Source organism: Budorcas taxicolor, chromosome 10 (assembly GCF_023091745.1).
Source record: "Budorcas taxicolor isolate Tak-1 chromosome 10, Takin1.1, whole genome shotgun sequence".
In the NCBI taxonomy this organism is placed as follows: domain Eukaryota; kingdom Metazoa; phylum Chordata; class Mammalia; order Artiodactyla; family Bovidae; genus Budorcas; species Budorcas taxicolor.
Genome location: NC_068919.1, coordinates 89,300,979 through 89,319,479, shown reverse-complemented (window position 1 = coordinate 89,319,479; position 18,501 = coordinate 89,300,979). Strand labels below are relative to the sequence as shown.

The 18,501-nt window shown below is 41.0% G+C and overlaps 1 protein-coding gene and 1 non-coding gene across 2 annotated transcripts in view; one reads left to right on the top strand and one right to left on the bottom strand.

Annotated features, from left to right (window-relative positions):
- Positions 1-18,501, bottom strand: part of NRXN3 (neurexin 3) — a 1,753,959-nt gene that overhangs the window by 11,462 nt on the left and 1,723,996 nt on the right. The window lies entirely within an intron of this gene.
- Positions 17,205-17,276, top strand: TRNAW-CCA (transfer RNA tryptophan (anticodon CCA)). Its single transcript has one exon. It is a non-coding gene; the product is annotated as a tRNA-Trp (tRNA).

The window sequence follows — 18,501 nt, the reverse complement described above, 5'->3', positions numbered from 1 at the left end:
TTTATATAACCTCCAAGATGGGAAAGAGCCCAGAACACCATCAAGCCCAATACTCAGAATTGTATTTCTATATTAATGATCTGCTTGCTAAATAAAAGCAACTTTTTATACTTAAGAAAAAAGATAGGATAAAACATTACAAAAGGTAGTACTACATTTTCAAACCTCACAAGGTAGGATGTTTACATATAGAAGGACCTTGAATTAATGACTTCTTCCCCTATGTTTACAAAACCCTTCACTTGTACCTGCAGCTCTGTCCCCTAATTTCCATTCTTTTCTGTGAACCTACTGCATTCTATACAGATTTTCAAAGACTCCAATGCTCCATTTCATTTAATTTGTTTTCTTCTCACTTTCAGCTAGACTCTAAGAACTTTAGGGTGAGAATATTGCATCTTTTTATCTTTATTTTTCCAACTAACCAAAATACTAATAATCATTCAAACATTTTTGAATGAACTAATGAATGACTATCATTAACTGCTTTTTTTTTTTTTTCACCCCTACACTAGCCTAGAGCTTTCCATAGAGGAATTAAAATCTCATATCAAAAGTGGCTTCCCTTGTACCTGAAATCTAGTATACAGGACAGAAGTCTTAGAGTCTGGAGACCTGAGTTCCAATCTTGATTGTATTACCTACTATGCTAGTTTGTTAGGACATGGAAAAGTCAGTTAATCCCCCTGTTTGTTTCTTCACGTGTAATATGGAGATTATAATGTCTGGTTAATTAACCTACCTCAAAGGGTGAGTTTATACAACTGAGACTTTGAATGTGAAAGAGCTTATAAATTAGAAAGGGCTCTTCAAATGTCTGTTACTATTTTCTTCAAAGTCGACACTGTAGCATCAACTATAAAATGAGGGTGTCCCAGACAGTGGAGATTAGCACTACTCCAAGCGTGACACTTGGAGTATGTGCTTCAGCTTATTCATCAAACAAATAATAGCCTCAGTCAAAAATCTTAACATCAGTAGTATTACTACTGTGCTGTGCTTAGTCACTCAGTCATGTCCAACTCTTGAGACCCCATGAACTGTGGCTCACCAGGGTCCTCTGTCCACAGAATTCTCCAGGCAAGAATATTGCAGTGGGTTGCCATTCCCTTCTCCAGGTGATCTTGCCAACCCAGGGATCAAACTCGGGTCGCCTGCATTGCAGGCAGATTCTTTACCATCTGAACCACCAGGGAAGCCCCTGTTGAACTCCTCTTGAACTCCTGTTCTACCTCTCCAGCAGTGCTAAGTTCTTAAAGCTTGATTAGTTCATATTTCAGTGGTAAATTGTTATTTCTGCCTATAATTTTATAGTTACTTTGTTTCACTCTTCTGTGGGTTAGAGTTAAGCTCCAAAGAGGTCATATTGAGATATGTTCCCATAGGAACACTTTTTATCAAGTCATGTCATTTGATACAAGTTACTCCTCACCCCAACCCCTGGAATCTCAGTTTGCTCATTTACAAAATCAGAAAGACAAGTCCGTTTTAGCTCACAGATGTATATAAATTTAAGTAAAATTACTTTGGAAACTATGCAATATTTGATTCAAATGGAAGAAGATGTTATTCGCTATATCCTAAGAGTTCAATGCCACTTGTCACTACTGAAGAAACCAATTAGGATAGTGACAAGGGTGGGTTTCTCATCAAATTCACTTGGAAAAACATATCCCAACAAGGATATGGGGGATAAGATGAGGATATGAAGGGATGGAAGGTCAAAGTAGCATTTTAGCTCTTTTCTGCCAGAAGAGTTAATACTGGTTAAGATATACAAAAGAGAAAACCCACTTAAGAAATTTCCAGGAATTAATATTTTATGTTCATTTTGTTTGAATGGGAATCAGGTATTAGTACAAGTAATTCTGTCTTCAGGATATTACAAGCTCCTTGATGCACAAGCTGAATCTTTCTAATTATTTTATGTTTTTTTAAATCCATCTAACATAGAGCAGGGCACACCTCAGGTCTTCAGTACATATTTGTTGAATTCAGCTACAAAATATAGAACAACTTGCAACACTTGGATCTCTGATTTGTGAAGTGGGTGGGATTCAAAAAAAAGTCATCCTTATTGATACTCATTTATTTAATCAAGAGTTCTCTTCGGTGAGTATAGTCATGAAGAGAAACAAAGACAAATAGCAGTGTAAATAGGGCTTAAAGCCATGAATTTAGCAACTGCTCTCCTTTTCTTAACCTTGCTTCTCTGTGGGTTTTTGGGGCTAAAATATGCATACAGCTCATTATTTGCAAGCTACTAGGTCTTCATAATATAATTAAAGTGCAAGACATTAGCTAATAGAAAAGATTTGTTTTATCCACATAAAGACCTGTGTGCCAGTCAGAAATGAAGACTGTCTGAAATACTTTCTTCCTTTAGCTTGAATAGCCCAAGATTTTTCCAATTTTCCTCCTTCTCTTCTGATCCTTCATCCTATTTCTTGGTTAGTTCCAGGTGTGGCCCTAGGCCAAGACATCCCATCCTGTCCCGTCTGTAAAGACCTATCACTCATATGATGGTGATTTGCAGTTCAAGCCTCCTTTCAGATTCCAATTTCCCATATCCAACTGGCTACTCAAGGTTCCTACTGCAATATCGAAGCAGCACCTTAAATTCAAAAGGGCTAAGAGAGAACTTTGGATTCCACTGTCCTCCTACACTTGCATCTTTCCCATCTTTTGGGTGGGACCCAAGTGGTGGTGTTTAGTTGCTAAGTCATGTCCAACTCTTTGCAACTCCATAGACTGTACAGTGCATATGTGGAGGTGAGTTGGGACAGGGGATCCAGGTGAACAAACCCCTAATTAGTCATGATATTGGAGCCCCTACCCCAACTCACCTCGACACATGCAGTGTAGCAGGAAGTTCTGTTGACTCTGGCAACAAATCCCTTACATTGACTTTCCCCCATAGCTATCACCCATGTCATGGAGTAAGCCACTATACTTCCTTGCCTGGACGCTGCAGTAGCCTCCCCATTGATTTCCCACATCCATTCTCCATAATAAAGCCACAGAAACGTTCAAGAATTATATAATATAAAACAGGTCAAGTCACTTTCTTGCTTCACATCTTCAAAGGTAGAATTTTCCAAACCAAAATTCTGTACCACGACCTATGGTGAAAGTTGCCTTTGATCTGCCTACCACTCTCCGACAGCTGCCCCTGACCCAGAATGTCTCAGAATCTGGCCATGCCAGCTTCCCTTCCAAGAACACCCCGTTACTTTTTGCCTGGTTGATTTCTTCTGATGGTCCAGGTCTCTCTCCCAATTTTACTCCTCAGAGAGGTCTTTCATGACTTCCCTAGTAAGCAACCTGCTCACTAACTGATTATCCCCTCATGATTCTCTGTAGAATTTACTAGGTAATTCACACCTATTTATTCATGGAATATAAGCTCCATGAGCATGGAGATTTTGTCTTATTCTCCAGTGTACTTAGAGCACTGCTTGGCACTTGGTATGAACTCAGGAAATCACTGCTAGTGAAAGAACCATGGCTCAAATAGCCTGAAAACCCTTCAAAAAGGGAGGTCAGGCTACTTGTCTCTCTTGCAATCCTCCATAGCTCCACGCACAGTGCTATTCCCACAAGAGACCTTGAGTAAATGGTCTGTAGACTGACTACTGAGGCATTGCATTCTCTATTCTATTTTCTTTTACTCATCTCTAAACCAGATGGGATTTCCCTGAGTTCCAGCTAGCAGTTCCAATGCAAATTGGACCTTCTCATCCACAGCTGGCTTAAGCCTTCCTCCCAAACCCCACATCACTGTCTAACTCATTCTTCCTCTCATAAACTGGTGCTGGGATGTTTATTAAAAAAACTCAGGCTTTCCTTTGCAGTTGTGAAAGCTAAAGATAAAATAAACAGGACAGTCAGGCCTACCGCTGCCAGACTGTGATGTATGTCTTCAGGCAATAGGAAGGAATGGGCCAAATGAATTATCAGTGGGAGTGATGGTGATCGAGGTAGTGAAAATGTACTTGGCTATTTTGCCTGCTGTGGTCCTGCCGTCAGTAACAGCAGAACCCCACAACAGTGGGGTCTTTTTCCTGAACTGATACCACGAGATTTTATGACCATGTTTTTAGAGTAATAAATTATTCAAGAAGCTTTATTTTGCTTCTGTTTTCCACCTAAGTCCCTCTACTCTCTTATTATGACCAGAATCCTGACCATGTTCCTTGTGCTGGTGGGTTTTTGGTGGTAGAAGCTGGGCGTTCCTCTGGTGCCTCCTCTCTGCAGACCCCTTAGGTGCTCTATGTTGTCCATGAGAAACAGCTATACTTGATGGTGTATGTTACAATAAAATTCACCGTATCTTGAAAACACCCTCTTTTCACCTAAACTCCATCTTCACTGCAAGCAATGTACAGTGTTCAAAAATCAATATCATGAAGGTATTTTTATACTCAGTGGAAATTAATACTATGCAAACAACATGAAAAGCTTGCCCAAGACTCATGCATTTGACATCAAAATGATATACCACGATTGCCTGACTTTGACTATGTCTCGTGGTGGTTGTTCAATCGCTCAGTCGTGTCTGACTATCTGGGACCCCACGGACTGCAGCACATCAGGCTTCTCTGTCCTTCACCATCTCCCGGGGCTTGTTTAAACTCATGTCCATTGAGTCGGTGATGCCATTCAACCATCTCATCCTCTGTCGTCCCCTTCTCCTCCTGCCCTCAATCTTTCCCAGCATCAGGGTCTTTTCCAATGAGTCAGTTCTTCACATCAGGTGGCCAAAGAACTGGAGAATCAGCTTCAGCGTCAGTCCTTTCAATGAATATTCAGGGTTGATTTCCTTTAGGACTGACTTGTTTGATCTTGTGGTCCAAGGGACTCTCTTCTCCATACACAGTTCAAAAGCATCAGTTCTTCAGTGTTCAGCTTTCTTTATGGTCCAGTTCTCATATCCATACATTACTACTGGAAAAACCAAAACTTTGACTAGACAGACCTTGGTTGGCAAAGTAATGCCTCTGCTTTCTAATAAGCTGTCTAGGTTGGTCATAGCTTTTCTTCCAAGGAGCAAGTGTCATTTAATTTTATGGCTGCAGTCACCATCTGCAGTGATTTTGCAGCCCAAGAAAATAGTCTCTCACTGTTTCCATTGTTTCCCCATCTATTTGCCATGAAGTGATGGGAGCGGATGTCATGACCTTTGTTTTTTGAATGTTGAGCTTTAAGCCAACTTTTTCACTCTCCTCTTTCAATTTCATCAAGAGGCTCTTTAGTTCCTCTTCACTTTCTGCCATAAGGGTGGTGTCATCTGCATATCTGAGGTTTATTGATTGTAGCATGATTTTGACTATGTCTTACCTGAGTCTCAAGCAGCTGATTTACCAGAGAGAAGACTACAGAGATGCCTACATGTGCAAGACACATATCATGAGATTTATTTTTAAAATTTGTAAACTCAAATATTGTAGATTAGAAAGGAGATATAATACATTCCCTAGTCATTCCAAAAACTCAAGGCACATGGGCCTCCAGATTAGTAAAGTTACATGCTTAGGGACACATGCACATGATAAAATGGTTGACATAGTGATCCTTGAAAATACGAAAAAGGAAAAAATATATACAAATTTCAATTATATAGTTAAAATACTAAATTAACCAGAAGCCTACTTCTAGAGGGACATGTTCTTAAGAGCTATTGAGAACTTACTCTCTGCCAGACATTGTACTAAGTACTTTAAATATTTAATTTCACTTAATCATTACAAGTTCATCTTACATATCAGTCAGTTTGGGCTGAAAGGAGTTAATTTGCTTGAATTTATACAACTAGAAAGTTGAATAGTCATGACTAAACTTAATCCTCTATGTTTTATATTAAACAATGCCGCCGCAAACCAGGATGTTTTTCAATATTCAGTTCTCAGTGAGTATGGGAAGTTATAAACAAGCTAGTCTTTAGGTACAAAAACAGCTTCCACAGGAGATCCTAGGAGCTCTACCAATTTATTTCAAACTCCAATGCACAATGAGATGTTCACAGGGGCTCCGAGAGGCTTTCGGCACAGTCTCTGGTCATCGAAGCCAGACCTACTAAATCAGCCTCTGTTGGGTATAGTGGGGACAAGAAGACAGGCACTGTCTGAATATGTTTTTTTTTTTTAAACCTCCCCAAAGGGTTTTTATGCAAAACCAGGTTGAGCTCATAATCAAAAGACCTACTAAATCCCAGCTGTGATCTGCTCCCTGTCACCTGGAATTAAGCCATAACCTCTCTTGTTTGTAAGATGGTGATAAACCTCACTGGATGTTGAATTAATAGGAGATGCTAGCTATATAAGCATTTTATAAAATATATATACATACTTTTAAAATGTTATAAGACTAACAATTATCTTCACTGGGACATCAAAACCTGCTTAAAATTACTAATACATTGATTTTCAGTTAAGTTCAGTTCAGTCACTCAGTCGTGTCCGACTCTTTGCGACCCCATGAATTGCAGCACTCCAGGCCTCCCTGTCCATCACCATCTCCTGGAGTTCACTCACACTCATGTCCATCGAGTCGCTGATGCCATCCAGCCATCTCATCCTCCGTCCTCCCCTTCTCCACCTGCCCACAATCCCTCCCAGCATCAGAGTCTTTTCCAGTGAGTCAACTCTTTGCATGAGGTGGCCAAAATACTAGAGTTTCAGCTTTAGCATCATTCCTTCCAAAGAACACTTGGGCTGATATCCTCTAGAATGAACTAGTTGGATCTCCCTGCAGTCTAAGGGACTCTCAAGAGACTTCTCCAACACCACAGTTCAAAAGCATCAATTCTTCGGTGCTCAGCCTTCTTCATAATCAACTCTCACATCCATACATGACTACTGGAAAAACCATAGCCTTGACTAGACGGACCTTTGTTGGCAAAGTAATGTCTCTGCTTTTGAATATGCTATCTAGGTTGGTCATAACTTTTCTTCCAAGAGTAAGGATCTTTTAATTTCATGGCTTCAGTCACCATCTGCAGTGATTTTGGAGCCCCCCAAAATAAAGTCTGACACTGTTTTCACTGTTTCCCCATCTATTTCCCATGAAGTGATGGGACCGGATGCCATGATCTTCGTTTTCTGAATGTTGAGCTTTAAGCCAACTTTTTCACTCTCCTCTTTCACTTTCATCAACAGGCTTTTTAGTTCCTCTTCACTTTCTGCCATAACGGTGGCCTCATCTGCATATCTGAGGTTATTGATATTTCTCCCAGCAATCTTGATTCCAGCTTATGCTTCTTCCAGCCCAGCGTTTCTCATGATGTACTCTGCATATAAATTAAATAAGCAAGGTGACAATATACAGCCTTGACGTACTCCTTTTCCTATTTGGAACCAGTCTGTTGTTCCATGTCCAGTTCTAACTGTTGCTTCCTGACCTGCATATAGGTTTCTCAAGAGGCAGGTCAAGTGGTCTGGTATTCCCATCTCTTTCAGAATTTCCCACAGTTTATTGTGATCCACACAGTCAAAGGCTTTGGCATAGTCAATAAAGCAGAAATAGATGTTTTTTCTGGAACTCTCTTGCTTTTTTCCATGATCCAGCAGATGTTGGCAATTTGATCTCTGGTTCCACTGCCTTTTCTAAAACCAGCTTGAACATCTGGAAGTTCACAGTTCACGTACTGCTGAAGCCTGGCTTGGAGAATTTTGAGCATTCCTTTACTAGCATGTGAGATGAGTGCAATTGTGTGGTAGCTTGAGCATTCTTTGGCATTGCCTTTCTTTGGGATTGGAATGAAACCTGAACTTTTCCAGTCCTGTGGCCACTGCTGTGTTTTCCAAATTTGCTGGCATATTGAGTGCAGGACTTTCACAACATCATCTTTCAGGATTTGAAAGAGCTCAACTGGAATGCCATCACTTCCACTAGCTTTGTTCATAGTGATGCTTTCTAAGGCCCACTTGACTTCACATTCCAGGATGTCTGGCTCAAGGTGAGTGATCATACCATCATGATTATCTTGATTGTGAAGATCTTTTTTGTACAGTTCTTCTGTGTATTCTTGCCACCTCTTCTTAATATCTTCTGCTTCTGTTAGGTCCATGCCATTTCTGTTCTTTATCAAGCCCATCTTTTCATGAAATGTTCCTTTGATATCTCTAAGTTTCTTGAAGAGATCTCTAGTCTTTCCCATTCTGTTGTTTTCCTCTATTTCTTTGCATTGATCACTGAGGAAGGCTTTCTTATCTCTCCTTGCTATTCGTTGGAACTCTGCATTCAGATGCTTATATCTTTCCTTTTCTCCCTTGCTTTTCACCTCTCTTCTTTTCACAGCTATTTGTAAGTCTTCCCCAAACAGCCATTTTGCTTTTTTGCATTTCTTTTCCAAGGGGATGGTCTTAATCCCTGTCTCCTGTACAATGTCACGAACCTCAGTCCATAGTTCATCAGACACTCTATCTATTTTAGGACTATACAAAAGAATCATTTTTGTTTCTAATATTCTGCTGCTGCTGCTGCTGCTGCTGCTCTAAATTTAACATGGTGGAAGCTTCTGTTATCTACAAGTACCTATCAAAATAATCTAAATGATTTGATACCTCTGCTATTTCCCTGAGTTGTCAAATTACAAATGCTCTCTGAATATCTCTGTTCCACATTGTTTTCTTCCATACCACATCCTAATCCATCTCTGCTGTGCACAAATTTTTAAAAAGTGCTACAAATCAATAGTTGGAGAATTTTACCACATTGTTCTCTTTTGATACCCTATTATTTTATTCTACATTTTAAATCCAAACTGGTAGGGTCCACTAATTGTTCTAAAGAAAAATGGCTTTCTCTGGACTCATCAAACAGATGCCACGCTCAGTCTCAGGTAGGACAGAAGACACAAGAATCAGCTTCCTCCCGGGTCCTTTCAGCACCATGGAGTCCACCTTGTCTGCCAGAGTGACATGGTGTTCAGATGAGGACAAGACACTCGCAGGGCTGCAGATCAGTGTCACAAACTGAGCGAGGGTTACAGCCAGCTTTGAAAACAGAAGTGCCGACCACCATGTGGTCACCGTTAATATCTCCTCGGCCAGACCACATCAGCTTTTTTCAGGGTGGTTTCCCGTATTATTTCTCCACCATGAAATAATATATCAGCAAACAGATCCCGATCTATTTTTCTCCTGGGCTGTTTCAGATGAATATGCTATTTGATCTTTAGGTTTTCATGCTAACATATGATAACCACATGAGGTATCTATCAAAAAAGGAAATATTTGAGAAACAATAAAGGTTTTCTCTTCTGTAGTGGTATTGTGTTTAATTAAGAAAGTCAGCATGGTGAAACCCTGAAACCTACTTCCAATCTCCATCTTTATGCAGAAATTTAATGTGCTCACATGCACTGACTCCGTAAGAATGTTTGCTCATTAATTTTGTTCCTCTTTCCTAGTATTAATCCGTAGTAATGTTTTCCCCAATGCTATTAGCCAAAAGGTCATAATTGTTCTTTCAAATGGATGGATGGCACTGAAAGCTGAAACTTAAAATTCATCAACTGCTAAGTATTGTCTCTGAAAAATCATGTAGCCTACGGTTGGCCTTTGTTGGGGCTCTCTTAAAAAAATAAGGCTATGCTTTATTACATATTATTTAGTTATTCAACACAAAATATATTAGCCCTCCTGCAAACAACTTACTAGGAAACTCCTTATTATCTTGGACTCTAGATAGGATTTTTGGATAGTGAAAGATCATCATCACTCTCTTTTTTTTAAATCGATAGGCAAGGTGACTAAGCAACCCAGTTGAGAGCTAAGGCTTGAGCAGTGTCATGAAAACTTAGACAAATCATTTAGTTCTTATAAAACCAGTTTTATCTTTCATTTTGTTTTGGTTCTATTTAAGTTGTCCTCCAGATGAGGGTATCTTATTTCCTTGAAAATATTACTTAGCAAGAAATAAGAGAATATACAGTTATGGTACATGCATCTGTCTGCTTGAAAGTCAGGGCTGTTTCACTGGATAGCTCCAGGGGATGCGGTTCCTGTTGCAGTTCATGTAAGGAGTATCCCCTCAAGTTGAGCAGTGCAATGCCTGCCCAGTCTATGCAATAACCCCATGCAAGTTACCTTTGTACTTATGAATTAGCGCTTTTAACTACTCCAAATAAGACCTATTTCTGGTTCAGTTCCATTGATGACAGACAGTGTTTGGACAGGGCAGCAGCACGCAGTAGACAACTGTCCTTGGTCATTGCTACTTAAGAGTGTGAGCGGTGCTGACCAGACAGATAAAGACAGGAAGAGAGGAATTATAGGCATGTGGCCATAGCACAGAATAAGGATCCAATAAATAATTACTGGAAAATAAAAGTTATTTCCCAGCGTACCCTATGGACTTGGCTCATGGGCACAAATCAAGACAAAAAGATATTGCACTTTAAGTGTCTATGCATTGTAGCTTCTAAAGACCCTTCATATTTGGAGAGGTTTGTTTAACCTATAGTCCCTAAGACTTATTTCTTTGGTTTAGATGGAAAGAATTTTAAAGCAAGGACTAAACTAGAAATAATTCACTCTGATACTTTTACAGAAAGTAACACAAAAGAACTATGAAGGGTAAAAAGAATAACTGTTGAGTAATGGCATTCACTATTTGTGGTCCAAAGAATAAAGTCTTGAAGGAGAAAGAGATGGAAGTAGTTATCCAATGTTTCCAGAGAAACCAGAGAGATAAGTAAGATCAAATGCTGTTTGTTTTTCACACTGTTTATGCATCCTGCTTCAAGCAAAGTTTCCAGAAAGTAAGCTCTCCTGACCTTCCTAGAAAAGACAGGACATTAGGAAGCATGGCATGGAGGTAATCTTACTTAGTGATTATGTAACCTCAAGAAGGAGAAGGCAATGGCACCCCACTCCAGTACTCTTGCCTGGAAAATCCCATGGACGGAGGAGCCTGGTGGACTACAGTCCATGGGGTCGTGAAGAGTCGGACATGACTGAGCAACTTCACTTTCATTTTCACTTTCATGCATTGGAGAAGGAAATGGCAACCCACTCCAGTGTTCTTGTGTGGAGAATGCCAGGGACAGCGGAGCCTGGTGGGCTGCCGTCTATGGGATCGCAGAGAGTTGGACACGACTGACGCTACTTAGCAGCAGCAGCAGCAGCAGCAACCTCAAGTAAGTGGCTTTAATTCTCTGCACCCCGTTTTATTGCTCGTAAATGTAAGCGTTAGATAAGATAATCTTTTTTTAACTTAATTTACTTTTTATTGAAGGATAATTGGTTTACAGAATTTTGTTGTTTTCTATCAAACCTCAAATGAATCAGCCATGGGTATACATATGCCCCCTCCCCATCCCACCCCTCTAGGTTGATATAGAGCCCATGTTTGAGTTTCCTGAGCCATACAGAAAATTACCATTGGCTTATCTATTTTAAAATTTAGATATCTATTTTATCTAAGGTCAAGTGGGCCTTAGAAAGCATCACTACGAATAAAGCCAGTGGAGGGGATGGAACTCCAGTTGAGCTCTTTCAAATCCTGAAAGATGATGTTGTGAAAGTCCTGCACTCAATATGCCAGCAAATTTGGAAAACACAGCAGTGGCCACAGGACTGGAAAAGGTCAGGTTTCATTCCAATCCCAAAGAAAGGCAATGCCAAAGAATGCTCAAACTACCGTACAATTGCACTCATCTCACATGCTAGTAAAGGAATGCTCAAAATTCTCCAGGCCAGGCTTCTGTTCAAGCTGGTTTTAGAAAAGGCAGAGGAACCAGAGATCAAATTGCCAACATCCGCTGGATCATGGAAAAGGCAAGACCGTTCCAGAAAAACATCTATTTCTGCTTTATTGACTATGCCAAAGCCTTTGACTGTGTGGATCACAATAAACTGTGGGAAATTCTGAAAGAGATGGGAATACCAGACCACTTGACCTGCCTCTTGAGAAACCTATATGCAGGTCAGGAAGCAACAGTTAGAACTGGACATGAAACAACAGACTGGTTCCAAATAGGAAAATGAGTCCGTCAAGGCTGTATATTGTCACCCTGCTTATTTAACTTCTATGCAGAGTACATCATGAGAAACACTGGGCTGGAAGAAGCACAAGCTGGAATCAAGATTGCCAGGAGAAATAGCAATAACCTCAGATATGCAGATGACGCCACCCTTATGGCAGAAAGTGAAGAGGAACTAAAAAGCCTGTTGATGAAAGTGAAAGAGGAGAGTGAAAAAGTTGGCTTCAAGCTCAACATTCAGAAAACTAAGATCATGGCATCCGGTCCCATCACTTCATGGGAAATAGATGGGGAAACAGTGGAAACAGTGTCAGACTTTATTTTGGGGGGCTCCAAAATCACTGCAGATGGTGATTGCAGCCATGAAATTAAAAGACGCTTACTCCATGGAGGAAAGTTATGACCAACCTAGATAGCATATTCAAAAGTAGAGACATTACTTTGCCAACAAAGGTCCGTTTACTCAAGGCTATGGTTTTTCCAGTAGTCATGTATGGATATGAGAACTGGACCATAAAGAAAGCTGAACAGTGAAGAACTGATGCTTTGGAACTGTGGTGTTGGAGAAGACTCTTGAGAGTCCCTTGGACTGCAAGGAGATCCAACCAGTCCATTCTGAAGGAAATCCTGGGTGTTCTTTGGAAGGAACGATGCTAAAGCTGAAACTCCAGTACTTTGGCCACCTCATGCAAAGAGTTGACTCATTGGAAAAGCCTCTAATGCTGGGAGGGATTGGGGGCAGGAGGAGAAGAGGGGGACGGAGGATGAGATGGCTGGATGGCATCAGCGACTTGATGGACGTGAGTGTGAGTGAACTCTGGGAGATGGTAATGGACAGGGAGGCCTGGCGTGCTGCGATTCATGGGGTCGCAGAGTCGGACGTGACTGAGCACCTGAACTGAACTGATCTATTTTACATATGGTAATGTAAGTTTTCATGTTACTCTTTCCATACATCTCACCATTTCCTCCCCTCTCCCCATAAGCCCGTAAGGCTATTCTCTATGTCTGTTTCTCCACTGTTGTCCTGTAAACAAATTCTTCAGTACCATTTTTCTAGATTCTGTATATATGCATTAGAATATGATATTTATCTTTCTCTTTCTGACTTACTTCACTCTGTATAATAGGTTCTAGGTTCATCCACTGCCGGGAGCCAGTGTGAGGAATTCCGCCCGTGACAAGGTCATGAGGAAGGAAGCTGACATACGCAAGGCGTGCTCAGACTTCAGGGGCCCCTCTGGAAATTCCTAAGCATGTACCCCAACAAAAATCTGCCGGTTTTTGTGCTCTGCTTTTCCACTCTTCTGACATTCTCTGGAAAAAGTCAATTCAGGGCTTTAGTCTTCTGCATTTGAAAGAGTGTTTCAATCCAAAATCCCCTCTGATGGCTTTCTAGCCTGCCTGCAGCTGCGCATGTGATTGTTTGAGGCCTCCTGACCTACGGAGGCACAGGAAGCTTAAAACATCCTAGGAATGTAGGGGCTTCCGAGGAGTCAAAATCTTTAGAATAGGACTGATTAAAAGTTTCATTTGTTGAGTCAATGCTTGCTGCTAAATTTTCATATCTTTTATTTTTAGATACAGTTGGTATATAGAAAAATAAGTAGTAGACCTGGTATTAGCAACATTAGATCTTTGAGTTAAGTACCTTCTTTGTTATAACCCACTGCACCTTTGTTCTATAGAGATGCAACTTTAGCGCTTTAAGGAGATATAGATTAAAGAAAAACACTTCAGGGGAAACGAAATTCACATTCATTAAGGAAGAGAGCCAAAAAGTGTTAACAAGCCTCTTGGCCAGAAGATAATGTAAATCACCTGAGACCTTTTGTATACAAAATGATATACAGAAAGAATCTGGGTTTTGAACGCTACATAATTTTGTGTTACCCATCGATCTCCATGTTTTATCAAAAGTATAAAAGGCCTTCTGAACCAATAAAGGATGGGACCAGTTACTTGGACTAGTCTCTCGGCCTGGTTTCTTGGGAATCTGGCTCCCCCCGTGTCTCTCTCTCTCTCCTTCTCTCCCTTTCCCTCCCTCTGCTCTTTACTTTAATTTCAGGCTGAATCTCCACCTGGGGCGTGGAGGCCCGCCAAGTCTACTTACTTGCCCTGGCTGTTAAGACCCGCGCGAAAGGGAGCCTAAGGTGAGGCACCCTTAGATATTCAAGCGAGCGAAGGTGGCCCAACGTAGATGGTGCAAATTCCTTGTCTGGAATTTTATTGGTCTTCCGCGTAAACCAAGCTATTCAGCCCTCTTCCTCCACTTAATCTTCCTACTACACTACAGTTTCTTAATCTCATCTTATATTAATAAATAAACAAGTCTTTCCACGCCAACGCCGTCCACCTTTCGAATTCCCTGGATCCACCCGGGCTGGACCCTGGCAATCCACCTCATTAGAACTGACTCAAATGCGTTCCTTTCTATGACTGAGTAATATTCCATTGTGTATATGTACCACATTTCTTTTCATGTTTTTAGCCATCTGTATGTCTTCTTTGGAGAAATGTCTGCTTAGGTCTTTTTCCCACTTTTTGATTGGGTTGTTTTTCTGGTATTGAGTTGTATGAACTGCTTGTATATTTTGGAAATTAATCCTTTGTCAGTTGTTTCATTTGCTATTATTTTCTCCCATTCTGAGGGCTGTCTTTTCACCTTCCTTATAGTTTCCTTTGCTGTGCAAAAGCTTTTCAGTTTAATCAGGTTCTACTTTTTTACTTCTGTTTTTATTTCCATTACTCCAGGAGGTGGGTCATAGAGGATCTTGCTTTATGTCATTAAGTGTTCTGCCTATGTTTTCCTTTAAGAGTTTTATAGTTTCTGGTCTTACTTTTAGTTCTTTAATTCATTTTGAGTTTATCTTTGTGAAAAAGCAAATGACTTAAGGAGGGTAAGTGGTGTTGCTGATGAAGCTCAGGAATTTTCCAAAGCCAATAATATCATTTCTCAAATATTTGGACCTGATTATATTTACAATTTACCTAAGTCTGTGTCATTTCATGGGCTTCCCTGGTGGCTCAGCTGGTAAAGAATCCTCCTGCAATGTGGGAGACCTGGGTTTTATCCCTGGGCTGGTGAGATCCCATGGAGAAGGCAACAGCTACTCACGCTGTTCTCCAGTATTCTGGCCTGGAGAATTCCATGGACTGCATAGTCCATGGGGTCGCAAAGAGTCATATATGACTGAGTGACTCACTTCACTTTGTCATTATATAACAAAGTGTATGTTTTATGTTGCCATTAAAAATCAAAAGTCAATTCCCTAACTACTTCACAACACCCCTTTCTTAGTGGGCCCTGCCCTGTGCTGTGCTAAGTTGCCTCAGTCATGTCCAGGTCTTTGGGACCCTATGGACTCTAGCCCACCAGGCTCCTCTGTGCATGGGATCTTCCCAGCAGGAAGAGTGGAGTGGGTGGTCATGCCCTGCTCCAGGGAATCTTCCTGACCCTGGAATTGAACCTGTGTCTCTTACGTCTCCTGCATTGGCAGGTGGGTTCTTTACCACTAGCGCCACCTGGGAAGACCCAGTGGGCCCTAGAAAGCAGTAATGATTCTTGCATTAAGATGACAAAAACCTAGAAAAGGGTGCTAAGAATATTATTTTGGGTACATGGAATATTGAGTAGAGAAAGAAGGGAATCTAATAACTCAGGGACGAAGGTTTGAAAGTTGATTTCCCACTGTACAGACTAACCATTAGGGGAATCCTATATGGAACAACTGATTGGTTCAAGGTCAAGAAGGAAGTACTACAGGGCTGTCTACTGTCACCCTGCTTGTTTAACCTATACTCTGAATACGTCATGAGAAATACTGGGCTGGATGAGTTACAGCTGGAATCAAGATGGGTGGGAGAGACACCAACAACCTCAAATATGCAGATAATACCACTCTAATGGCAGAAAGCGAAGAGGAACTAAAGAGCCTCTTGATGAGGGTGAAGGAGGAGAGTGAAAGAGCCAGTTTAAGACTAAATATTAAAAAAAAAAAAAAAAAAAAAAACCACCAACAACTAAGATCATGGCATCCGGTCCCATTGCTACATGGCAAATAGAAGGGAGAAAAGGTGGCTGTAGTGACAGATTTCCTCTTCTTGGGCTCTGAAATCACTGTGGATGGTGACTGCAGCCATGAAATCAGAAGACAATTGCTTCCTGGCAGGAAAGCAATGACAAACCTAGACAGTGTGGTGAAAAGTAGAGACATTATTCTGCCAACAAAGATACAAACAGTCAAGGCTATGGTCTTCCCAGTGGTCATATCCAGTTGTGAGAGCTGGACCTTAAAGGAGGCAGGACACCAGACAACCAATGCCTCTGAGCTGTGGTGCTGGAAAAGACTCCTGAAAGCAAGGAGACCAAACCAGTCAATCTTAAGGGAGATCGACCCTGAATATTCACTGGAAGGACTGATGCTGAAGCTGAAGCTCCAGTATTTTGGACATCTGATGTGAACAGATGACTCATTGGAAAAGTCCCTGATGCTGGGAAAGACTGAGGGCAGAAGGAGAAGAGGGCATCAGAGGATGAGATGGCTGGGCGGCATAAGTGATGCAATGGACATGAACTTGGGCAAACTCTGGGAGATGGTGAGGGACAGGGCAGCCTGGCGTGCTGCAGTCCATGGGGTTGCAAGGAGTTGGACATGACTGGGTGACTGAACAGCAACGACAGCATATGGAAATCAGGCATCAATTGATGAATAAACCAGAAGGGACAGCATAGGAGTTAGTGGGTCAGGGATTTTTTTTTTTTTAGGTGATACATAAACAATGATAAATGTTCAGTCTAGCAACTCCAGCTTTTAGAAGAAAGTGCTGGGCATGGCTGACTTTTATTGCTTTAGAAAGCTCCATGTCTCTATCATTTGTACCATGCTAGTGTTCAGACGTATGATGTTCTCCGAAGCCCTCGATCCAAGGTATTCTGAGACTGCATCACAACAATTACCCATCTGTATTCTAAAGCTACAAGCAGTTCTTTCTCTTTTGGATAGCTTGTATTGTAATGGTAGCCAAATAAAAGAAAGCTACATAGATTTTGAAAAGCATAGTTAGAAAACATCCCAGGTAGATTTGTGTCATGTGGGCTAGTTTTATCTGTTGTCCAAAACAGTGGATGGAACTTTCTCACAAACCAGGATGACGCTAAAAGCATAACATTTCCTAGCCAAAGAAGGGCTCTTGGTTTTAACAACCTTGGGCTTCCCTGGTGGCTCAGAGGTTAAAGCGTCTGCCTCCAATGCAGGAGACCCGGGTTCGATCCCTGGGTCGGGAAGATCCCCTGGAAGGAAATGGTAATCCACTCCAGTATTCTTGCCTGGAGAATCCCATGGACAGAGAAGCCTGGCAGGCTACAGTCCACGGGGTCGCAAAGAGTCGGACACGACTAAGCAACTTCACCTTCGCCTTCATCTTAAGTGCATCAGATGTCAATTGGCAAGAGTTTCAATGAGAACCACTCAAGTCTGACCTTATGGTCTTAAACTTGGAATTAGATGTTATAGGAAAGTCAACTGGGATGGCAGGAAGAGAATGTCTAGCTAAGAAAACAATAGATATAGATCATGCTTAGCAACTTCTGTCTCATTTGCCAAGGGGTTCCTTCCAGTGCACAAAACCATTTTAGTCCAAACTCTTTGAACGGTTAGTAGCATCCAACTGAACTTTGTTGAGAAGGATAACTTTGTTCTGACCTTCCCTACATAACATTAGAAAAAAATCATACTAGGAAGAATTCTACTTTAATGATGCAGAGCTGTGGAAACTTGAAAATCATTTGTAAGGACTGAGTTCTGATTGAAATTTACCATGTAGTTTTTAATAACCATCCACAGATAGGCTACTCTATGCATGCCAAGATTTAAACTGCATCGTCCTAACGGTGGCTAAGTCTCATAGTGATGTTCCCATGCTGTCACTGTCAAGCATCTTATGTAATTATGGTGATCATCAATGACAAAACCCATGTTCTCTGTCCAGGGTTGTGATTTAATGTGGAAATCCTAACTGCCTATGCTTATACCAAATCCCAAACCTCTTTGCTGGTGAAGAAAAACATGAACCCCAAGGCAGTGACCACATACCAATTTGAATAATTATGTTGGTTGCCACAAATTTCTTCCTGATTCAATCCTTCGATTTTGTCGCCTGGATTTAGCTATTCAATTTATCCTACATACCACATTTCCACCCCCTCAAAGAAAGGCTTTGCCAAAATGGAGCTCCCTATGAGCAAAAAGTGACCATAATTCCTAGAACAGAAGCCTGAAAAATGTGCAAGGAGATATCAAAATCAAAATCTTCAGATGCTGAATGTTTTCAAAGTTTAAAAGAACAATTCTGAGAGTCATGTTAATATTTATCCTTATACATCATTAAAGGGAAATGTATTATGGTGCAGAAGAAAATATTTTAAAACAATATAGTTCTGCAGCTTCACATAGCCCAGTGAGTGGCAACTGTATAGGATAGATTCAGAATAGGGACCTGGTTTCCTGTTT